Raw genomic sequence first — 23881 nt, 5'->3', positions numbered from 1 at the left:
CTAAATCCAGCTTCACTTGTGTTTCTGTTAAATAAGAAACTGGTTGGGTTAAAAGTTGTATGTTTTGTAATGTGCATCTCTGTAACAAAAAAATAATAAAATTTGTGGAAAGATTGCCTCAAGTTCTATCTTTCATGCCAAGTTTTCTGCCAAACTCTCATTGAGACTAAACCCATGGATCAACTGCACATCCAGACTCTGTGTTTATCTGCCAAGATGGGCCATACCCACTGGGTTTGTGTCCTTCAGTTGCTGTCAGTCTTTCCAGGCCATTCGACACCAGGTTGAGTCCTGAGCATTGGGAAGCACTCTTGACTCTTGCTCCAATTCTCAGGGCAGGCACTTAGATGCTCTGTGGTCCCAATAACTTTCACCCAGTTCAGCCCCTCCCAGCATGAGCCAAGTCTCTGCCCATAAACTTGGCCAATGTATTGGGACCACTTTCACCCTCAGAAGCTCAGTTTCACCTGGGGTTGAGGACTTTTCCCACTCATCATCTCTCACTCTCTTCACCACCGATTTCAGGACACACTTCCTTTTCCAGCTCTCTCACAAACTCAGCTCACAACTTCTCCAATCCAAAACCCTTTTGCCTGCATTTGCTGTCCCTCCTCACTGTATTCTCTTTCCGCTCTCTCAGATTTGATATTAAGACTGTCCCCTCGCTGAATCTCACTGTTGTGAAGTGCATATTTATTTCAATGAACAGTACATTCCAAATTGCTGCTTGTTACATATGCATACACCTTGGAGAGACCCAACATTAAACAAAACAGTACCACCCATACACCCTAGACTTGAGGCGCAATATTAGTCTAAGCAGGCCAAAGCATACACCTTAGAGAGACCCAATATTAGAAAAAGCATTCTACAACAGGTAATATTTTCATGTAGCATTGATAATATAACATCAGTTAGATTTTAGTTTGTTGCTATTGTAACTTAATATTTGAAACAGGATTTTCTTCCATGAAAACTGTCAATGTTTGATAGAATAATTACTGTCATAGACTAAATATCAAGGCAGAGTATGAAACAATTTCAATTTACTGACTAAAATTCTTATATCAAACCTACCGAGAAACACAACTAGAATTAAATCTGTTCTATTAAAGTCCTGATGAGAAAAAACATTTTTAAAAACAATATCATGTGCTAATTTTTTCCAGTTTGGTAAATACCAGATATTCCATCCTGTAGAACAGGTCATTAATAATCAACTGTTCAAGACAGCACATAAATTAAAATCCAGAGAGAGGGAGAAATGTGTACACGCCTGTAGATCCAAGTCATCTTGAAGTAAAACATTGTTGATTCCTCTATAAAAATATTCTGGAACACTAAAACACTTAAAAAAGAGGGACACATCTGCACATCCATTCATATTCAAATTCTTGCAGACCATTTGATTACTTCTATTATTGTAGGACTATAGAAGCAGGAGTCTCCAGTTCAACCCCGAAAGGCAGACCCCCTATTTGATTCGGTCATGGCTGATCTCTGTCCCAATTTTATTTGGTAGCAAAAGCCACACAAGCTTTCGGAGCTCTAAGCCCCTTCTTCAGGTGAGTGGGGACCCCACTCACCTGAAGAAGGGGCTTAGAGCTCCGAAAGCTTGTGTGGCTTTTGCTACCAAATAAACCTGTTGGACTTTAACCTGGTGTTGTTAAACTTCTTACTGTGTTTACCCCAGTCCAACGCCGGCATCTCCACACCAATTTTATTTACCCACTTTAGGTAAAGATATTCTGGGAAATGGAGCTAACAAAAATCAATTAATCTCAATTTTGAAATTTTCAATTCACCGAGCCTCAAGACCTTTTGAGGGAAAGAGTGTAGGTTAGATGGGCTTTAGATTGGTTTCACAGGTCGGCACAACATCGAGGGCCAAAGGGCCTGTACTGCGCTGTAATGTTCCATGTTCTATTGTGTAAAGAATTGCCTCCAACCACCGTCCCAATGGTCTAACTCTAATTTTAAAAATTATGCCTCCCTTCTGGACTCCCCGACCAAACAGCATAAGTTACCTTTATCTACCCAATCAAATGCTTTAATCATCTTAAACGTGACAATTAAATCATCTCTTATTTCTGATACTCAAGTACAGGACTAGTTTATGCAACCTGTCCTCATATAATAGCATTTTTAGCTCCAGTATTTCTCTTCTCAATCTGCACTCCCCATTTCCTAGTTTAATAAATAGAGGTATACTGCCCAGAACTGAACAAATTACTTCAGATGCAGTCTAACTAAAACATTTTTGAACGGTAGTATAACTTCCACTCCTTTGCCTTTATCTCAAGGAAATTGGAATGCAAACACTCCATTAGCCTAAAATGTCTTTTGTTCCTGCCCAGTAGTATTTAGAGATTTCTGTACATGGGCCCTTAAAATCTCTGCTCATCCTCAATTCCTAGCTGCTCAGAAATTAGAAAATACTCTGATTCATCATCTTAGAACGAAAGTAGATGCCCTCACACTTCCTGTTTTGAACTCCATCTGCCACCATTTTGCTCCCTCACTAAATCTACTAATGTTCCTTTGGAATCTCAAGTTTCCATTTGCGTAACTTACAGTGCTACCTCACTTCGTGTCATCAGCAAAATTGGATATACTGTACTGCTCTCTATTCTTAGTGAAAAACTCAAGCCACACTACAGATCCATGGGGAAGATGACTAGTCACATCCTGACAATTGGAGGACGAAGCAATTGTCCCCACTCTGCTTTCTATCTCCTAACCAATTTCCCATCCACGTCAATATATGTTACTTACAATATATGCACTTACATATTTACTAACAATACTGCAGGAAAGATGTTGATCTCCACTCGGATATTTTAAACAGGAATATTAATATGACAATCATAGCAATAGATTTATTGGCCACAAAAATGCATATGCCAATGATCTCTTGATCATTTCTACCCCCTTGGAGTTTCTGGGTTCAAAGGAAGTTCTGCACTTGAATTTCTTTGTCCACACTCACTACAGCAGCATCTGTTCGAGACAAATGAGTTAAGATTTACTGTGCAGTGACCCTCATTCTTAATTACGTCGTGATCTTACATTTCTGCTATCAATAGCAGAAATGTATGTAGCACTGGTAGAGAAAAATACAAGAATTAAATCATAAAGATAATTCTAGCTGGAGGACTTTTGGATTTTTTTCAGAAAGAGGCACTGTAGTAATCTCTTCCTTTCAAATTCCTTGTGGTTGATAGAATTTAGTAATATACTAGTATCAGGAGAGCTCAGTATCAAGCTAAAAGCAAACAGGTTACAGTAAATGTTGATCATAAACCTGAAATATTACTGCAATTTTGTGATGTGCATAATACTACATAAATCATTTTTTGAAGCCGAGAAGTGATACATTATATGGGACATTTTTATTCTCATTAGATTACATAATTCACATACACACATTTTCTTCAAAGAATTCAGAAAAATAAGGGTGACCAGTTGACCTATTCTTCCATAGAAACTCAGAAACCTCGAATCACATTCTCCAAGTGCTTTCTAATAAGGTTTTTCAGTCACAAGGTGAAGAAGCTACTCAAAATAGATTGTAGCTAAATTCTTTATTGAAGAAGATCTTATAGGTTAGAAATTTGAAAGGACCATCTTTAGGTGCTCATGTGCGCCGGACTGATCAGGTCAGATATTGAATCTCAGACCTCATTGTCCTAGAACCAGCATGATAAAAGTGAGGAAGAGGCAAGAAAACCAATTAAAACAGGTATGTGAATCAGACCAAGCATTCAGGGCTGTGGGTCCAATCAAACGCCTGGAATCACTGGACCAGGAGTAGGACAACAGTCAGGGTTCGGAAGGAGGCTAAGAATGTCAATAATTGAGGATCAGGGCCAGTGCTGATTCCACACTAGTTAAAATACTTCACTTCTTTGTTGCAGGCATTGCATAGTGCCGATAACCCTGAACATCACACACAAGTGCACTGGCTGCCTGAGGGCAAACCAATCTTGGAGATGGGAACTCAGCCAGGTGTTAGACCCCTTAATTGAATATGCAAACTTCTAATCTCTACCTAAGGCATGAGTAAAGTACACCTCATCTGTCCTAACCTAATATGAAGCTCAGCACAAAAGAGTGCGCACACATCCTGTCCGTTATTTTGGGACAGTAAGAAGTCTCACAACACCAGGTTATTTTGGGGTCAGGTAGCCCAATTTCTAGTTCAACAATTATTATTTCAATGCCAAATATTATGGAAGTAAATCAACTTTACATTAAAAATATATAAATTGGAAATGTGATTTTTTTTCAGAGCAAGAGATTGGGAGGTATAAAGACAGTCACAATATTGTTTTCAAAAAATTATATTGTTATTAGTATAAAATATTTCTAAGCTATTTCAAAAGTGGCAACGCAAGACTTCATGTGAACCCTGAGTGAATAATTTTTGGAGATACAAGAGTTGTTGAGCAGGACAGAAGGTTGAGCTAGGGGGACACTTCAGATGCAAGAGCAGTTGTGTAACGTGTAATCGCATCCTGAATGATAAAAGTAATAAAACTAATCATGAGGCTCCGATTACATTCATGATAAATGGACTAAGAACCTGGTAACTAATATCAGACGACACTGATTAATAATAGGATCCACATCATTGATGCAATAGATTATTGGTTAGTAAAAAAAAAGTACAGATTATTAATGTATTTCCATATAACCCATAATGTAGGAGGAGGCCATTCGGCCCATCAAGTCTGCACCGATTCTCCTAAAGAGCATCTATTGATGCAATAGGACTCTGATCATTAAATTGAAATAATAATGATCGTCAGCATCCTGATTACTGATGCAATAATTTCCTGATTATTGAAGCACTGGGAAGCTGATTATTAAAGCAAGAAGAATCATGCAATTATATCCTAATTATTAATCTAATAGAATCCTGATTAATGTGATAGGACACTGATTATTTGTATAATAGGATCCTGATTATTGATGTAACAGTATCCGGATTATTAATGTAACAGTATCCTGATTAATGTAGCCCTATTCTGAATCTTAAAGTAATAGAACTCTGATTATGATTGTAATAAGAACCTGATTATTTATGGTTAATGTACCATCCTGATTCTTCATACAAGCCAATCCTGATTAGAATTGCACTTTCTACAAAAGACAAACATCTGTCTTTTTACAGGCTTTCTTGCAGAAGTAATCAGGCCTTAGAGAGCAGTCTATTAGGCGATGCCCATAAACAAAAAAGACAAGCTGTGGGATTCTCCCCAAAAAATTCTAAGTGTCAAATTTGAATAAAAACTGGAGTAAATCCTGCTGGTTTATTCAGCGGGATTTTCAAAATGAATCTCCCACACCCTGTGCATCACAGAATGCCCTAGCATGAATCCCGTTAGAAATCAGTGGGCAGGGCCTGTTCCTGCTGAAGAGAGTAAGAAGTTTAACAACACCAGGTTAAAGTCCAACAGGTTTATTTGGTAGCAAAAGCCACAAGCTTTCGGAGCCCTAAGCTCCTTTTTCAGGCGAGTGGGAATTCAGTTCACAAACAGGGCATATAAAGACACAAACTCAATTTACAGAATAATGGTTGGAATGCGAATACTTACAGTTAATCAAGTACTCCCCGCGTTGGAGATCTCTACTGCCTCCCGAAGATATACAAGGCAAACACACCCGGCCGTCCCATCATATCAGGCAATGGGACCCTGTGCGAGAACCTCTCCAGCTATGTCGAGGGCAGCCTGAAACCCATTGTACAAAGAGCCCCCAGCTTTTGTCGCGACACTACGGACTTCTCACAAAAACTCGGCACACATGGAGCAGTTGAACCAGGAGCACTCCTCGTCACAATGGATGTCTCGGCACTCTACACCAGCATCCCCCACGATGATGGCATTACTGCAACGGCCTCAGTCCTCAGCGCCGACAACTGCCAGTTTCCAGATGCAATTTTACAACTCATCCGCTTCATCCTGGACCACAATGTCTTCACCTTCAACAACCAGTTCTTCTTCCAGACACACGGAACAGCCATGGGGACCAAATTCACACCTCAATATGCCAACATCTTCATGCACAGGTTCGAACAAGATTTCTTCACCGCACAGGACCTTCAACCGATGCTATACACTAGATACATCGATGACATTTTCTTCCTTTGGACTCATGATGAACAATCACTGAAACAACTATATGATGACATCAACTAGTTCCATCCCACCATCAGACTCACCATGGACTACTCTCCGGGATCGGTTACATTCTTGGACACACCATCTCCATTAAGGACGGTCACCTCAGCACCTCACTGTTCCGCAAGCCCACGGATAACCTCACGATGCTCCACTTCTCCAGCTTTCACCCTAAACACGTTAAAGAAGACATCCCCTACGGACAAGCCCTCCGTATACACAGGATCTGCTCGGATGAGGAGGATCGCAACAGACACCTACAGGCGCTGAAAGATGCCCTCATTAGAACAGGATATGGCGCTCGACTCATCGATCCACAGTTCCGACGCGCCACAGCGAAAAACCGCACCGACCTCCTCAGAAGACAAACACGGGACACGGTGGACAGAGTACCCTTCGTTGTCCAGTACTTCCCCGGAGCGGAGAAGCTACGGCATCTCCTCCGGAGCCTTCAACATGTCATTGATGAAGACGAACATCTCGCCAAGGCCATCCCCACACCCCCACTTCTTGCCTTCAAACAACCACACAACCTCAAACAGACCATTGTCCGCAGCAAACTACCCAGCCTTCAGGAGAACAGTGACCACGACACCACACAACCCTGCCACAGCAACCTCTGCAAGACATGCCGGATCATCGACACAGATGCCATCATCTCACGTGAGAACACCATCCACCAGGTACACGGTACATACTCTTGCAACTCGGCCAACGTTGTCTACCTGATACGCTGCAGGAAAGGATGTCCCGAGGCATGGTACATTGGGGAGACCATGCAGACGCTGCGACAACGGATGAATGAACACGGTTCGACAATCACCAGGCAAGACTGTTCTCTTCCTGTTGGGGAGCACTTCAGCGGTCACGGGCATTCGGCCTCTGATATTCGGGTAAGCGTTCTCCAAGGCGGCCTTCACGACACACGACGGCGCAGAGTCACTGAGCAGAAACTGATAGCCACGTTCCGCACACATGAGGACGGCCTCAACCGGGATATTGGGTTCATATCACACTATCTGTAATCCCCACAGCTTGCCTGGACTTGCAGAGTCTCACTCGCTGTCCTGTCTCGAGATAATGCACATCTCTTTACCCTGTCTTAATGCTCTCTCCACTCACATTGTTTGTACCTTTAAGACTTGATTAGCTGTAAGTATTCGCATTCCAACCATTATTCTGTAAATTGAGTTTGTGTCTTTATATGCCCTGTTTGTGAACAGAATTCCCACTCACCTGAAGAAGGAGCTTAAGGCTCCGAAAGCTTGTGGCTTTTGCTACCAAATAAACCTGTTGGACTTTAACCTGGTGTTGTTAGACTTCTTACTGTGTTTACCCCAGTCCAACGCCGGTATCTCCACATCCTGCTGAAGAGGCCAGCAGCATAGCACTGAGTGGGCCACTGTGCACAGTAGCCCCGGCACTGTCAGCCTCCCGATCGCTGGCCAGCCCCGCAACACTGGCCATGCAACTGCCCCCCCACCCCCGATCGCTGTCCTTCCTGACATGTCTGGGCCCACCCCTGCCCCCGGCCCACCTCCATCCTCCCTCCAGCCCACAGTACCAATCTACCCCTCCCACCCCTGAGCAGAGTGGCAGCAGGACCCCTGCACTCACATCGATCTCACTCCCCAGACTCCCCCTCCAGACTTGGCACTGCCAAGCTGACAATGCCCAGTGGACACACCCCCTTACCACTGATCTTCTGGTGGGGCCTCCATGGCCCCCCTTCAGTTTAGCAAGGTCGGGCCGCCAGCTCCCCGCCAGTAGGGAGCTGTTGTAAACCCTGCTGGAGTGAAACGTGCCTGGTGGGTGGAGGTGGGTAAAGAGGCTCGCAGGCCTGGAGACATCAGTCCCAGGCCCACTAATTATATGCAAATTATATTGAAATGGCCATTACTATAATTTAATCAGCTCCGTGCCAATTTCTGACATGGAGCTGACGCCGCCGGAAATCTGGTGGCCAATGATGCGCGGAGGCCATGCCGCCAGCGGGAAGCCCGCGACACGGCCTCTGCTCAAGTCTCCTGGCCCGCTGCACTGGCTGGGAGAATTGCCCCCAGGATTTATAGGGGCCTCACAGATGTGGACAAATTCCCCTCCAACTCAATTTTCAAGTTTGCTGATGACACCACCGTAGTGGGTCGGATCTCAAACAATGAGTTGGAGTACAGGAAATGTCAACAAAACAAGAGGAGATAGTCATCGACTTCAGGAAGCGTAGTGGAAGACATGCCCCTCACTACATCAAGAGAGACAACGTGGAAATGGTCGAGGGCTTCAAGTTTCTAGGTGTCCAGATCATCAACAACCTGTCCTGGTCCCTCCATGCTGTCCCTCTAGTTAAGAAAGCCCACCAACTACCTTTCTTAGGAGACTAAGGAAATTTGACATGTCCACTTCCGCTCTCACCAACTTTTGCAGATGCAGCATAGAAAGCATTATTTCTGGTTGTATCACAGCTTGGTATGGCTCCTGCTCTGTCCAAGACCGCAAAAAACTACAAAGGGTCAGGAATGAAGGCCAGTCCATCATGTAACCCAGCCTCCCATCCATTGACTCTGTCTACACTTCCTGTTGCCTCAGAAAGGCAGCCAGCATACCAAGGACCTTAAGCACCCTGGACATACTCTCTTCCCCCTTCTTCCGTTGGGAAAAAGATACAAAAGTCTTGAGTTGGTTGGTCACGTACCAACCAACTCAAGAACAGCTTCTTACCTGCTGCCATCAGACCTTTGAATTGACCTACCTCGTATTAAGTTGATCTTTCTCTATACCCTAGCTATGACTGTAAAACTACATTCTGCACTCTCTCCTTTCCTTCTCTATGTATGGTATGCTTTGTCTGTATAGCGCACAAGAAACAATATTTTTCACTGGATACTAATACATGTGGACTTTAAGAAAGAGGTTGTGCTGGAATCTTTGAATGGCATCAAGATAGATAAGTTGCCGGGTCCGGTTGGGATGTACCCCAGGTTACTGTGGGAGGTGAGGGAAGAGATTGCAGAGCCTCTGGCGATGATCTTTGCGTCGTTGATGGAGACGGGAGAGGTGCTGGAGGATTGGAGGATTGCGGATGTGGTTCCTATTTTCAAGAAGGGGAATAGGGATAGCCAAGGTAATTACCGACTGGTGAGTCTAACCTCAGTGGTTGGTAAGCTGATGGAGAAGATCCTGAGGGACAGGATATATGAACATTTAGAGAGGTTTAGTATGCTCAAGAATACTCAGCATGGCTTTGTCAAGGGCAGATCGTGCCTTACGAGCCTGGTGGAGTTCTTCGAAAATGTGACTAAACACATTGACGAAGGGAAGGCGGTAGATGTGGTTTATATGGATTTTAGCAAGGCGTTCGCTAAGGTCCCCTTTGCAAGGCTTCTGGAAAAAGTGAGAGGGCATGGGATCCAAGGGGCTGCTGCCCGGTGGATCCAGAATTGGCTTGCCCAAAGGAGGCAGAGAGTGGGTATAGATGAGTCTTTTTCTAAATGGAGGTCGGTCACCAGTGGTGTGCCCCAGGGATCTGTTCTGGGACCCTTGCTGTTTGTCATTTTCATAAATGACCTGGATGAGGAAGCGGAGGGATGGGTTGGTAAGTTTGCCGACAACACGAAGGTTGGTGGGGTTGTGGATAGTCTGGAGGGATGTCAGAAGTTACAGAGGGACATAGATAGGATACAAGACTGGGCGGACAAGTGGCAGATGGACTTCAACCCAGATAAATGCGTCGTGGTCCATTTTGGTAGGTCAAATGGGATGAAGGAGTACAATATAAAGGGAAAGACTCTTAGTACTGTAGAGGATCAGAAGGACCTTGGGGTCCGGGTCCATAGGACTCTAAAATCGGCCCCGCAGGTGGAGGAGGTGGTTAAGAAGGCGTATGGTGTGCTGGCCTTTATCAATTGAGGGATTGAGTTTCGGAGTCCGGGGATAACGATGCAGCTATATAAGACCCTCGTCAGACCCCACTTGGAGTACTGTGCTCAGTTCTGGTCGCCTCACTATAGGAAGGATGTGGAAAAGATTGAAAGGGTGCAGGGGAGATTTACAAGGATGTTGCCTGGATTGAGTGGCATGCCTTATGAGGATAGGCTGAGGGAGCTCAGTCTTTTCTCCTTGGAGAGACGAAGGATGAGAGGAGACCTAATAGAGGTGTATAAGATGTTGAGAGGCATAGATCGGGTGGACTCTCGGAGGCTTTTTCCCAGGGTGGAAATGTCTGCTACGAGAGGATACAGGTTTAAGGTCCTGGGGGGTAGGTACAGGGGAGATGTTAGGGGTAAGTTTTTCACACAGAGGGTGGTGGGCGAGTGGAATCGGCTGCTGTCAGTGGTGGTGGAGGCGAACTCAATAGGGTCTTTTAAGAGACTCCTGGATGAGTACATGAAGCTTAATAGGATTGAGGGTTATAGGTAGGTCGAGAAGGTAGGGATGTGTTCGGCACAACTTGTGGGCCGAAGGGCCTGTTTGTGCTGTAGTTTTTCTATGTTTCTATGTGACAATAATAAATCAAATCAAATTATGTCAAAAATCAATCTGAGCTCCATGACAACCATTGCTGATTTAAAATGTATTTATTTTTAATCATGTTCACTGCCGTTACAAGCACCTTTTTTTCTCATCATTCCCAATCTGTCTGATTAGATGTCCTTTTATTGCTTCTCAAATGGTTTAAATGGGGTTTTGTTTATTTTTAATCTGGGCCTAATGTGATGTCCTGGAGCTTTACAAGTTTACGACCTTTTTAAATTGTTAGGGGAAAGAATGATTGACAAGTCAGGTGACAAGAATTATTTTACTTTCAGCTTGGCTGTTGTTTTAGTTATAAGTGGTTTGGGCAGCAGACTGGAAGCAGGTTTTCTTGCCTCCCTCTCTGGAGTGAAAATTCTGCTGTCGGTGGTTTGTTAGCTAGTAACTAGATTGCCTCTGTCTCTTGCAGTGGTTTGCTGGCTAAGAGCTAGAGCCAGCAGTGGTTTTATCTCTACTTCGAGGTCTGCTGGACATGACAAGACTGGGAAGTCAGAGTTTCAATTCATCAACCAAAGGACTAAGTTCCAAAATCACGTAAGCATTCTTATTTTCTGTGCTAAACCTGTGGCAGGTGTAAGTTTATAAGAAGATTTGTTGTATTGGAAAGTGCACTTAGTTGTTACGGTTTATACAATATCATGGGTGATTTTTTTCTGGTTTGTAATTGGTAAAAGCTATTGCTAATTTTCCATGTGTTAACTGTATTCTTAAATAGATTTTGTTTGATAAAAGCTCCCTGGTGGGTTATTTGAATCATACCCGAGGTGAAACATCTCATGCTTACCCTAGCCAAATTCAAAGTGCAAAATTTATGGTCAAGGCTGACTTCATAAAATACCTTGTAGTTTCCGAACTGGATTATAACAATATGAGCTTGCAACTATACCAACATATCCCTTGCATCAGCGAGGTTTACTCATCAAACTGCTGCATAAATCAAATGTGGAATAAATATTAAAATATCTAAACCAGTGTGAGAGCCTAGAGAAAAACAAAAGAAGCTTCAAAATTCTTTCTCATTCAGGCATAAGGCTTTAAACATAGCTTGGCTTGTATTGGAATTTCATTAAAGTACCAATCATTAATGAGCTTCAAAATGCCACAGGTTTATAATTTAGACCTTTTAAGTCTTCATTCAAGTGTTCTACTTCATGTGACTGACAGTCAAGCATTAGCAGCAGTTCCCATTTTATCCACCAAATTAATCTTCCATGCATGAAAATTGTCCTCTACACTGGTCACTTTTTCCTGAGCAGAGCTTGATTCTTCATGGACATTCCTGCATTTCTGATACTAACTTTTCTTGGTCTTGGGCTGGTCATTTTTCCACCTCAACTGGTCTAACCATAGGAGGTTGGACTCAGGGAGCAGCCCAGAATGTTCCTCCTACAAAATCTGTTTCTTTCATCTCAAATGCCTAAGAACTTCAAAGGAGCCAAATCATTAAGACTGTATAAAATCTACCCCTTCCCTGGGTAAACTAGAAACAATTTCCACACCAACAACTCTGTTTACTAAGTCACTTTATAATTTAACTTTGCACAAGGGAATAAGTTCATAAATCCTATGAGTACAGCTGTTAATATTTTTTCTTTCATCAAACTATTCAGAACATAAATCGTATTATCACTCACGATCAATGACTGAATTGCGCCAGTTTCCCTTAAAATATTAATTTGCTTACAAGTTTCATCAGAGGAGCATTTGTAATTTAACAATGTGAGCCTGCAACTATGTCAACATACTTCTTGTATCACTGATGTTTATTCAGCAAAGTGGTGCATAAATCAAATTTAAAATAACAATTTAAATATGTAAAACCAACGAAAGAACCTAGAGAAAAGAAAACAAAAAAAAATATTTCTTGTTCAGACAAAAGGCTTTAATGCAACTTGGCTTCTCGAGGAATCTCATTAAAGTGCCAATTATTAATGAGCTCAAATGCCACAGATAAATGAACTGGTCGTGGAAAGCTCCAAAACAGCTAACTTGACACAGACAACACTGTTTGAGCCTGTAGCTCATCCAAAGCAGGAGGCAGAAACATGGTGTGACCAGATGCTTACATAAATGTGCAAACACCATTGAGACATATATTTTATTTTTCAATATTTAAGCTGAAAATAAACACAAATTCAAATACCTAACCTACTTGACAGACAAAAATAAGTTTCACATTCTGTCTGATTATCATTAAAATTCCAACTATTACAGCTTTGTAAACAATTATTCATGGCAGTTTATTCAAAACATATATTTATATGACTTCCCATGACAATACACACAGCTACAGATAACAAGTCAAGACCCAAATATGGTCTTCAAGTTAAGCAGGGTCAGAGGGCAGAGATTACTTGAAACAAGGTCAAATGCAACAATGACAGCCAAGATGCCAGAGATAAGCCAGGAAGCGACTTGGAGGGAGGTGGAGAGACTGACTGGAGGAAAAAGAATGGGAGGGCTGGGTACGGTGTAATGTAATTTAATTTTTTCTTGGTACTTTTATTCCAACCAAAAAACCTAATTCAAATCAAATCCAATTTATGGTTCCCACGTGAAGGACAAACAAGATCCAAGATCCAAGCTGACAAGATGATGCATTGCACCCCATCCCGGGCTTGATCTGATGCTTCATGTTAGCCCAAAAGCCAAGATGCCTTTGAAAAATTGCATCAGGTAAAGCCTTGGTTTAACCTTATTAACTATCCTGATCCTTTACTCTATCCTAGCCTGGGCAAACCACCATCGCATGCGTCAGCACACCCCAAATACAATGGCCAGCCTCATCATGTGCTTGATCATGATTTCACCCCTGCCAAGTAAGTAATTTTTAAAATGTGGTTTACAACACACTATTGCAAAATACACTGAAAAATCCCGTGACGAGGTTAAAATTCATTCTCACTACTCGTGGCTCCTTAATGTTGAGATGGTTTCCACTGATATTTTTAACTACATCAAGAAGCATTTCCTCAGTTGTTGAGCATCATCATTCTGAAACTTCAATTCACCAACAGTACTTAAAAACATCTTACATTTCCAGTTCAGTCGTGCCATAATCTGGGGGCTGGTTAGTTCAGTTGGCTAGCGTATGGTTTGGAATAAAACCAACAGCAAAGATTGAATTCCCATTCCAGCTGAGGTAGAGTGTTGGGAACTGCAACCTCGTCCTGTCCCAGAGAGTGGAAGGCAATGGTAAACCATCCACTGACAAAAAGCCCTCAAGGAAATGGTTCAGGGTGAAGCATCAGCAGACAATAAGCCAAGGACCTACCTTTGGGCACAGCACACATATAGACAATGACAGTGTCACAATGCAGTCCTGACCGAAAGGTAATATCTCAGCGTGCTGTTATATTCTGATTATATAAGATTGCTATTCCACGCAAGAAATTTAGCAACCCAGGGGAAAATATTATTGGTAATCCTATTCCTATCACAGATTGCAATAAAAAGAACAAATTGATTGTTTGATGCATTCCACCATAGCCTTAGCGAATGTATGAATGCCCAGCAAGTTGTGACCCAGTGGCCAGTCCACCATACAGAAAGTTTTAGCCACATAGCTATCATCCATCTAATGAACACGATCAAGCCAGCACTGACATCAATGATTTAGCAATGAGTCTATGCTGATCCAATTAGCACAATTCGCACACTGCAGACCGCCAGAGATGGTGACCTTCTCCGGCTTTGTGATGCCAAGGATACGCCAGAGACAGCGAAGCTGGAAACTGTTCAACATGTTCTCCAGCCTTACATATGTTGTCCAGGTCTCACTACTGTACAGGAGTGTGCCAAGGATGCAGACTTGGTAGACTTACTGTTTGGTGTTCTCAGCTGCTGCTGTTCCACACTTTCTTACCGAGCTTTGACATGATAGCTGTGGTTTTTGCAATGCATGTGCCATGCTTATGAATATGCGTACAATCAATTTAAAATCAGTAGAGGAATAATTCTATTTGTTCATTTGTTTTCACCATCACCTTAATAGGGCCACTGACATCATCTTGCTTCTTCTCTGGATTCCTTCAAGTCTCCCTCAGTCCATATCTGATTATCTATCCATCCGACTTTTCTTCTTCCTCTTCTGTTTTCACTTTCAATTGTTGCCAGGGCAAGGCTACTGAGTCTTAATTTATAATGTCCATCCTTGGTCATAGTTCTCTCTTTAACTGTAATTTGTAACCCATTTCATTCCTGAACTTCTACTTCTGATTTAATCCACTCATCTGTCCTTTTGTCAATCCAGTGAATTCTGAGCATCCTCCACCAAATCCACATTTCAACAGCTGATAGTAGAAGCCATGATGCAATGTCTAATTGTCAATATATCACAATGCAATTACAACACTAACTGTAGTGAAAACAGCTTTCATCAAAGGTTTGTCTGCTTGTAGCAAAGACAATTGGGACGTCAATGTTGATATAAATGTGGACAAATCAAAAAGGCAAACACAGTATGGTAGAGGAGTTTCTAGTATGTTTCCACGACAGCTTCCTAGATCATGCAACCAACTAGCAGAAAATCTATTTTAAATCTAACATTGTGCAATGGGGCAGGGTTGATAGTAATAGGTGCGCTGGGAAAAAAAATGATCAAATTACAACAGAATTCCATATTGAGTTTGAAAGCAAAATACTTCAGTCCAAAACAAGCAGCTTAATTTGAACAGTAATTACATAGGGAAGAACTGGCTGAGGTTGATTCTGAGGATTATAAAGGGAAATTGTGTTTAACAAATAGGATTTTGAGGATATAACTGTTGGGCAAATGAAGGGAAGTCATTATATGTAGAATACCAAAACTCATTTGATTAGATGCCATACAAAAGGTGAAAATGCAAGATAAGAGCTCATGGATTTGGGGTGTATTAGCATGATTGGAGAATTGGCTAACGAACAAAAATTAACAGCAAGGATAAACAGGGTATTTTCAAGTTGGCAAGCTGTAACTATGAATCTGTACTGGGGTCTCAACTATTTAATTACTTAGATGAAGAGGTCTAGAGCAACTGTATCTAGGTTTGCTGACAATACAAAGCTAGGTAAGATGTGTGGAGCAGTGATGGGTAATCTAGGCTACTGAGTGAGCCACATGAGTGTCCCTCCTCGGGTAAAATGTTCTTTCGGAGAGCTGGTGCAGACTTGATAGGCCAAATGGCCTCCTTCTGCACTACAGACTGGTTGTGTACAATTCTGTTGCTGCTGATGCCCAAGACACATTTGTCACCAGTCCTTCTCAGTGCCTGAAACTGTGACCATCCAAACCTGGCTTTCTACATCCCGCTGCTCCATCAATTCTAGGAGGTTCATAAGTGGTTAAATGGTGTATTGAGCAGTTTGTGTATAGGAATACAATCAACCCCAGTGCAATAGAAGATGGAATTTGAATTGTCAGGAGAACATGCACAAACGAGATATTATTTTCAGAATCGCTCCAGCTATTTCTCTTATGCTCAGTACCAAACAACATGATCATAAAAGAGTCTTCACTCCTTATGAACCAAACTCATACACATGACACCTAGTAATGAAGCATTGCCCAGGTTTTTGGAAATGTGATAATGTTCACCTGATCTTCAGATAGTGAGAAAATAGGCACTCTTATTATGGCTATAACTGAGGAATCAGATTTATTAAAAACATAAATTACACACTTGTACAAAATCAATCAGCAAAGGAAATTTCATTAAATTATACCAATTAAGTTACAGCTTCACAGTTCACAAAATAAAAGACACCATGATTCACTCTTGATAATATTGAATGGGGACCAGCAACCATAACACACAAAATTTACTGAGTTTGAGTTCACTCCCTCAGAACCTTCAAGTATTCACTTTTATATTGATAAAATAAGAACTGCAGAACTGGCAGGAAGCTCCTGAATATATTTCTCTGCACAAGCACAGAGCCATCAATCACTCTTTCCTTGAAAGATAGCATGTAGGGAAACTCCACCATGAGAACTGGGTTCAGGTTTTGCAGGCATTGCCATTGCTCAGTGAAAAATGACAGCCTGCCTCCACAGACTCTACAGGATGGTTTCCTGGTAATGAGTTCTGTTCTTTTGAAAAGCTACATTCCTGAACCACTGGACCATGTTTGCAACATAAACATCAAAAGTGCCTAAATGCAATACATTTTTTCCATAGGGAATTCCAAGAACATGGAAAAATATAGCACTCATAATTGACTTTACAGTTCATCTGACCAGTCTCAAATAATAACACCTGTCCATCACTCACTCTTTTAAATAGCTCTATTCTCTATTGCCTCCATGGACAGCGCTTTCCACTGGTAGTCCATAGTATTGATTTTGCTTGCCATCAAGGCCCAATGGCTTATCTTCCTTTGATTTCCTCAGGTGTTATATTTATTTTATCATTTACTCTGATGTCCACCCAGCCCTGAAATTCAGTGAGAGTGACTCATGATGGTCTCCTCAATGAGCAAGGAAGAATATTCCTGCCACTCTAACAGCCAACCTCTTTTTTTTTAATTTTAGCTCCCCTCTTTGACCTTGTAATTGATTTTGGCCATTGTGCTACTTGTAGTTTGAGACAGTACTTCAAAAGCTTTTCACCTGGCCTTTTTTTCTTTATCTGTAGATGCTGGCGTTGGACTGGGGTAAACACAGTAAGAAGTTTAACAACACCAGGTTAAAGTCCAACAGGTTTATTTGGTAGCAAAAGCCACAAGCTTTCGGAGCCTTAAGCTCCTTCTTCAGGTGAGTGGGAATTCTGTTCACAAACAGGGCATATAAAGACACAAACTCAATTTACAGAATAATGATTTTTACAATTATAAATTGAGTTTGTGTCTTTATATGCCCTGTTTGTGAACAGAATTCCCACTCACCTGAAGAAGGAGCTTAAGGCTCCGAAAGCTTGTGGCTTTTGCTACCAAATAAACCTGTTGGACTTTAACCTGGTGTTGTTAAACTTCTTACTTTTTTTCTTTAACAGTGCTGTCCAGTCAGTTCCCTTAGCTCACATTTCATCCTATCAAAACCTGCTCTCTGAATATTTCTGTTACAATGCACATTGCTATCAAAAACCTAACCTTAAGCTTCACCTTAATTAGGGTCACTCATACTAAACTATACATTAAATATGAGTTGCTTAACACTTGTTTGTTACTTAATGTCAGGTTTGATAGTATCACTAGTCACGTTAGTTCAATGACCATTGTTCCACGCAAACAGTCCAGATATTAGAACACTGGAACAGATTATGCCATTCGAGTCCTTGAAGCATGTTCCACCATTCAATCAAGTTACAGCTGAGCTGTTCCTTCACTCTGTTTATCCTTTTTGATACAAAAATCAATATCTTTACCTAACAAAGATCCATTAATCAATCCAGACTTGAAAATTTCAATTGACATCGCATTTTGTGGGAGAGTGTTCCAGGTTTCCTTTACTACTTGTATGACAGGATACTTTCTGATTTCATTCCCATAGATTATATTGTTTTATTCTGGAATCCCTCACCAGATGCTACAGTTTATCTGTATCTTCCCGTGTGAAACACAGAATTATTTCCCCCTTAACCATCTGAATTCAAGGAAATGCAAACCAAACTTTTGCAACTATCCCCATATTTTAACATGGGATCATTCTGGCATTGTATTCCTCCCAAGGTCACTAAATTTTTCCTGAGATTCCTGTTCCAGATTGGGCCAAAATGCAAATAGGCATGGGAAAAAATTGCCAAAATATCACGCAGCCAGAAATTTCAACTCTGTTGCTGCCAGCAACAGCTTTCAGTCAGCCAGGGACAGGGCAGGCCTCAGAACCAATTTGTGCTGACTAAACAGGTTAATTAAACTACTTAGGGATGAATACAAGTCCGACATTCAGATGTTTTGGAGTTTTCAGGTTTCAGACACATTGAGAGCAAATGTGCAGCAAGCGTGTGCCTGGCTAGCTCAGTTGGTAAAGCATGTGACTCTTAATCTCAGGGTCGTGGGTTCAAGCCACATGTTGGGTGAAACTGTTTCATGAATGTGTGGAATTCACTATCACAGAATGTAGTTGAGGCCAAAACGTCTGATTTCAAAAAGAAATTAGATATAGCTCTTGGGACTAAACGGATCAAGGGATATGCAGGGGGGGAAAGAGGGAATCAGGATATTGAATTTGATGATCAGCCATGATCAAAATGAATGTGCAGCAGGCACGAAGGGCTAAATGAACTACTCCTAATTTCTATGTTTCTAAGTCAGAGACAAGTCAGGAGAGAAGAAAACGTCATGAAAGTTAATTGCATGGAATTGGATGGTGAGCTATTGCTGCCTCACTTAGAGCAGTACTTTGGGCAATTGAAGGTGACAGGAAGGGGAATAGTGATGGGAGTTAATGTATGATAATACATAGGAAGATGTCTTACACACAAGCATTGCGGCCCAACTCGGTTCCCACAGCTAATTGGATGGCAGACCCTCCTTTTTACCTCCTTTCCCTAACCCAGGGAAAATCACTCTAATTTCCCATGGAGATGGGTTCGTGACCCAGTATTTAATCTGTCCCATTTCCCATCTCCTAATGGAAAATGTGGCCCTAGTCTTCCATGTGGGTCTGACCAATGCTTTAATAACTGAAAATTACCTCCTTCACTTTTGCATTTCAACCCCTTTGAGATAAAAGCCAACATTCCATTAACCTTCATGGCCATTTTTTTGCAGCTATGCACTAACCTTGAATGGTTTGTATACATGGACATCTAAATCTATTTTTTCTCCACAGATTCTAGTCCCTCAGCATTCAGAAAAAGTTCTGATTAGTCCTTCTAAAGTAAATTATCTTATACTTCTCCACAATGAACTCTCTCTGCTATAGATTTTCCCACTCAGTCTACTTACATTCCTTCACAGAGTATGTCCATTTGTAGCTTCCTTCTTAATCTCACATTCTAATGTAATATTGTTTGCAGAAACGTATAACTCTATATTCCTTCATCCCAGTCATTAATACATGTGAAAAACAGAAGTGCTAGTACAGATACTAGGTGGACATCACTTGTTTAATCTAAACAGTGACGTTCTCTATACCACTTTGTGTCCCCTATAACCAATGACCGGTGCATGTCTCAAGGTTTCGTCCAATTCTATGTGCTTTCATTTTTCTTGTTAATATCTCATACAAAACCTTTACAAATACCTTCAGGAAGTCCATATGGACAATAATATAGACACTCATCTATGCTCGGAACCAGCCCAAAAGTTCAATTATTGATCAACCAGGCCTGTTGCAACTGTCACAAATCGATGCTGACTCTCTTATCAGCTCACACTTTTTCAAGTGCTCCATCTCTATTGAGAAATTTCAGTATCTTCCCACCTTCCTTGGGAGGTGTTGACCCGTTAGAGAGAATCTCCATTACAAGGGAGGAAGTGTTAGGTTTTTTAGGTAACATTAAAACTGACAAACCCCCAGGGCTTGATGGCATCTATCCTAGACTGCTTAGGGAGACAAGAGATGAAATTGCTGGGCCTCTGACGGAAATCTTTGTCTCTTCATTGGACACAGGTGAGGTCCCTGAGGATTGGAGGATAGCGAATGTGGTACCGTTATTTAAGAAGGGTAGCAGAGATAACCCGGGTAATTATAGGCCGGTGAGCTTGACGTCCGTGGTAGGGAAGTTGTTGGCGAGGATTCTTAGAGACAGGATGTATGTGCATTTAGAACGGAATAATCTCATTAGTGACAGACAGCATGGTTTTGTAAGAGGGAGGTCGTGCCTTACAAATTTGGTGGAGTTTTTTGAGGAAGTGACAAAAACGGTTGACGAAGGAAGGGCCGTGGATGTCGTCTATATGGATTTCAGTAAGGCATTTGACAAAGTCCCTCATGGCAGGTTGGTTAAGAAGGTTAAGGCTCATGGGATACAAGGAGAGGTGGCTAGATGGGTAGAAAACTGGCTTGGCCACAGGAGACAAGAGGGTAACAGTCGAAGGGTCTTTTTCCGGCTGGAGGTCTGTGACCAGTGGTGTTCCGCAGGGCTCTGTACTGGGACCTCTGCTATTTGTGATATTTATAAATGATTTGGAAGAAGGTGTAACTGGTGTAATCAGCAAGTTTGCGGATGACACGAAGATGGCTGGACTTGCGGATAGCGATGAACATTGTCGGACAATACAGCAGGATATAGATAGGCTGGAAAATTGGGCGGAGAAATGGCAGATGGAATTTAATCCAGATAAATGCAAAGTGACGCATTTTGGAAGAACTAATGTAGGAGGGAGTTATACAATAAATGGCAGAGCCATCAAGAGTATAGAAACACAGAGGGACCTAGGTGTGCAAGTCCACAAATCCTTGAAGGTGGCAACACAGGTGGAGAAGGTGGTGAAGAAGGCATATGGTATGCTTGCCTTTATAGGACGGGGGTATAGAGTATAAAAGCTGGAGTCTGATGTTGCAGCTGTATAGAACGCTGGTTAGGCCACATTTGGAGTACTGCGTCCAGTTCTGGTCGCCGCACTACCAGAAGGACGTGGAGGCTTTAGAGAGAGTGCAGAGAAGGTGTACCAGGATGTTGCCTTGTATGGAGGGTCTTAGCTATGAGGAGAGATTGGGTAAACTGGGGTTGTTCTCCCTGGAAAGACAGAGAATGAGGGGAGACCTAATAGAGGTGTACAAAATTATGAAAGGTACAGATAGGGTGAACAGTGGGAAGCTTTTTCCCAGGTCGGAGATGACGATCACGAGGGGTCACAGGCTCAAGGTGAGGGGGGCGAGGTATAACTCAGATATCAGACGGACATTTTTTTACACAGAGAGTGGTGGGGGCCTGGAATGCGCTGCCAAGTAGGGTGGTGGAGGCAGACACGCTGGCATCATTTAAGACTTACCTGGATAGTCACATGAGCAGTCTGGGAATGGAGGGATACAAACGAATGGTCTAGTTGGACCAAGGAGCTACACAGGCTTGGAGGGCCGAAGAGCCTGTTTCCTGTGCTGTACTGTTCTTTGTGTTCCTAATTACCCTCGAGAAGGTTTTTGAGAGAAAACCTCTTGAACCGCTACAGTCTTACGGTACACCCAGTTAGAAAGGGGGATTTCGATCCAGTGAAGTAAAGAAAATATTGTTCCAAATCAGGATGGTGTGCGCTTTGGAGGGGGAAGCTTGCAGTTGGGTGGTGTTCCCATGCATCTGCTGCACTTGTTCTTCGAGGACATAGATTTGGAAGGTGCTGTCAAAGGAAATTTGGTGAGTTTCTGTGGTGGATTTTGCAGAGAGGACACACTGCTGCAACTTTGTACCAGCAGTAGAGGAAGTGCAAACATAAAACTTACTCATTATACAGTCATATATATTTTGAGAGGTCAATTCCATAGTTACCCAGGAGTTAGAATCCTTCAAACTTTTCCTAATTATTCTGTGAAGAGAGTTAGAAACATCCCAAGTCCAATTTAAGTCCAGAGTGTCAGATGGTTCCAGGTGCAGAGTACTTGCACATCAGAAGTTTGAACTTCCTGGACAATTCCTGGGTGGTCCTTACATGGCGGCGGCGGCCAGTGGGGGGGGATAAACAAACCCCCCCCCCCCCTATTATATTTAAGGAAGAAAGCATATTGAGAAGCAAAGATGTAAAGATGCATGAAATATTTCTCTGCCACCTCAACTTAAAAGCTGGTGATACAAAGCTTAGGTACTATGGTGCCCTCACTAGTCAGTGGGTCTAATTACAGTGAGAATTTTACATGGGTATTTTCTGTTATAATCTTGGTGGTGGTAAAACTGTGTCATGGAAAACCAACAGGAATCAAGTACCATGGTAACTTGTTAAAATGTTATATCTGACATTTCTAAAACAAAACCTAATTACCTGATTGCCTAACCAATGTTGCCTAAGTACTCAGTCATAAATAAATCAAATCCTGTTTCCAATTGGAAAAGCAAAATGCTGCACATGCTGGAAATCGGAAATTAAAAACATAAAATACTTGAAATCCCCAGGCCTTACATCATTTAGTGAGAGAATGAACCAATTTGCCCACGGTCATAAATCCGAAACATCTATCCTTCCGCCTCAGATGTTGCTGACCCGCAGAACATTTCCAACATTTTCTGTTTTTACTATTTCTGATTGAATTGATATGGATCTAACATCATGTTTAGCTGCCGCACGATATGCAAGTACCTGCCTTCACACTGCCCACCCACATCAGTTTTCAAGTCTTAATTTTATGAATGGGCTAGTTTAACACTGCAATTTTAACGACGTACATGGAACGTCTAAATTACATCTTCCTATTCATTGAACATTTTGGTTGGGAATCGGTTCTTTCCCCCCACTTTACACGTGGGTTTCGAAACTGCTGTGCAATTCAACTGACCATTGTTATCTTTGAAATGTACAAAGCAGTTAAAAGCTTCCAAAATAATCGCTCCTTTGTTTTGTTGCATTTTTTCCTTCAGGATACCAACCATTTCACAGCCTATTGTCTGGTCTCCTTCCCGATCCCACGGGGCGCCCTTAAATCAGGAAATAAAGTTTATATAAATAGACACCAAATTCCCTGGATTCGCGTCATTTCCTCTCTAATCACAGAAAAGCCAAATCGCCTTTTCCCAGCGTTTCCCGCAGGGCTGATCATTGTACTGCGCAAAGTTTCTCACCATCTGCACAGTTTCGATTGATTAAAAACACAATTAATATCTCCGCTTTTTCTTAAAAGACACCTGAACTGTGTTTATTCTGCAGACTATATTGTCATAATGGAGAACTGCAAGCTGCTACTGTTAATTATAAAGTTATATTCGGGCTTTCAATCACATGGGAGAAAGCTGCACTCCACGCCAGCCATGCACAGCAATCAGAAATGCAATTGTAGCAGCATTGAAACGGTCACAAAACCTAGTTTAAACACAGTAAGAAAATCTAGACGAGATCGAGCACTTAATTTAACTGACGCTCAAAAAAGAAGTTTGTACCACGATCTGTCCTCGGTATAAATTGTCATTAACAAGTATTGCTGAACGATGATCAACGTGTTTGGACTTATAACTACTCCAGAACTTCTGCTGCAATACTTGAAATGTGTGGACGGTCTTCAGAAATGATCGGAAGGTGGATATATTTCATTGTTACACTTAGCATTAATGCAAAATTCAACACGTGATAGAATTTACTCCTCCAACAATTTCGCCAAC

At 41.9% G+C, this 23881-nt stretch overlaps 1 protein-coding gene and 1 non-coding gene across 2 annotated transcripts in view; one reads left to right on the top strand and one right to left on the bottom strand.

Annotated features, from left to right (window-relative positions):
* prex2 (phosphatidylinositol-3,4,5-trisphosphate-dependent Rac exchange factor 2) overlaps positions 1-23881 on the bottom strand; it is a 416168-nt gene that overhangs the window by 391723 nt on the left and 564 nt on the right. The window lies entirely within an intron of this gene.
* trnak-cuu (transfer RNA lysine (anticodon CUU)) lies at positions 18640-18712 on the top strand. The gene has a single exon. It is a non-coding gene; the product is annotated as a tRNA-Lys (tRNA).

This window comes from Mustelus asterias, chromosome 7 (genome assembly GCF_964213995.1).
Source record: "Mustelus asterias chromosome 7, sMusAst1.hap1.1, whole genome shotgun sequence".
In the NCBI taxonomy this organism is placed as follows: domain Eukaryota; kingdom Metazoa; phylum Chordata; class Chondrichthyes; order Carcharhiniformes; family Triakidae; genus Mustelus; species Mustelus asterias.
This window is presented reverse-complemented; position numbering and strand designations above follow the sequence as displayed.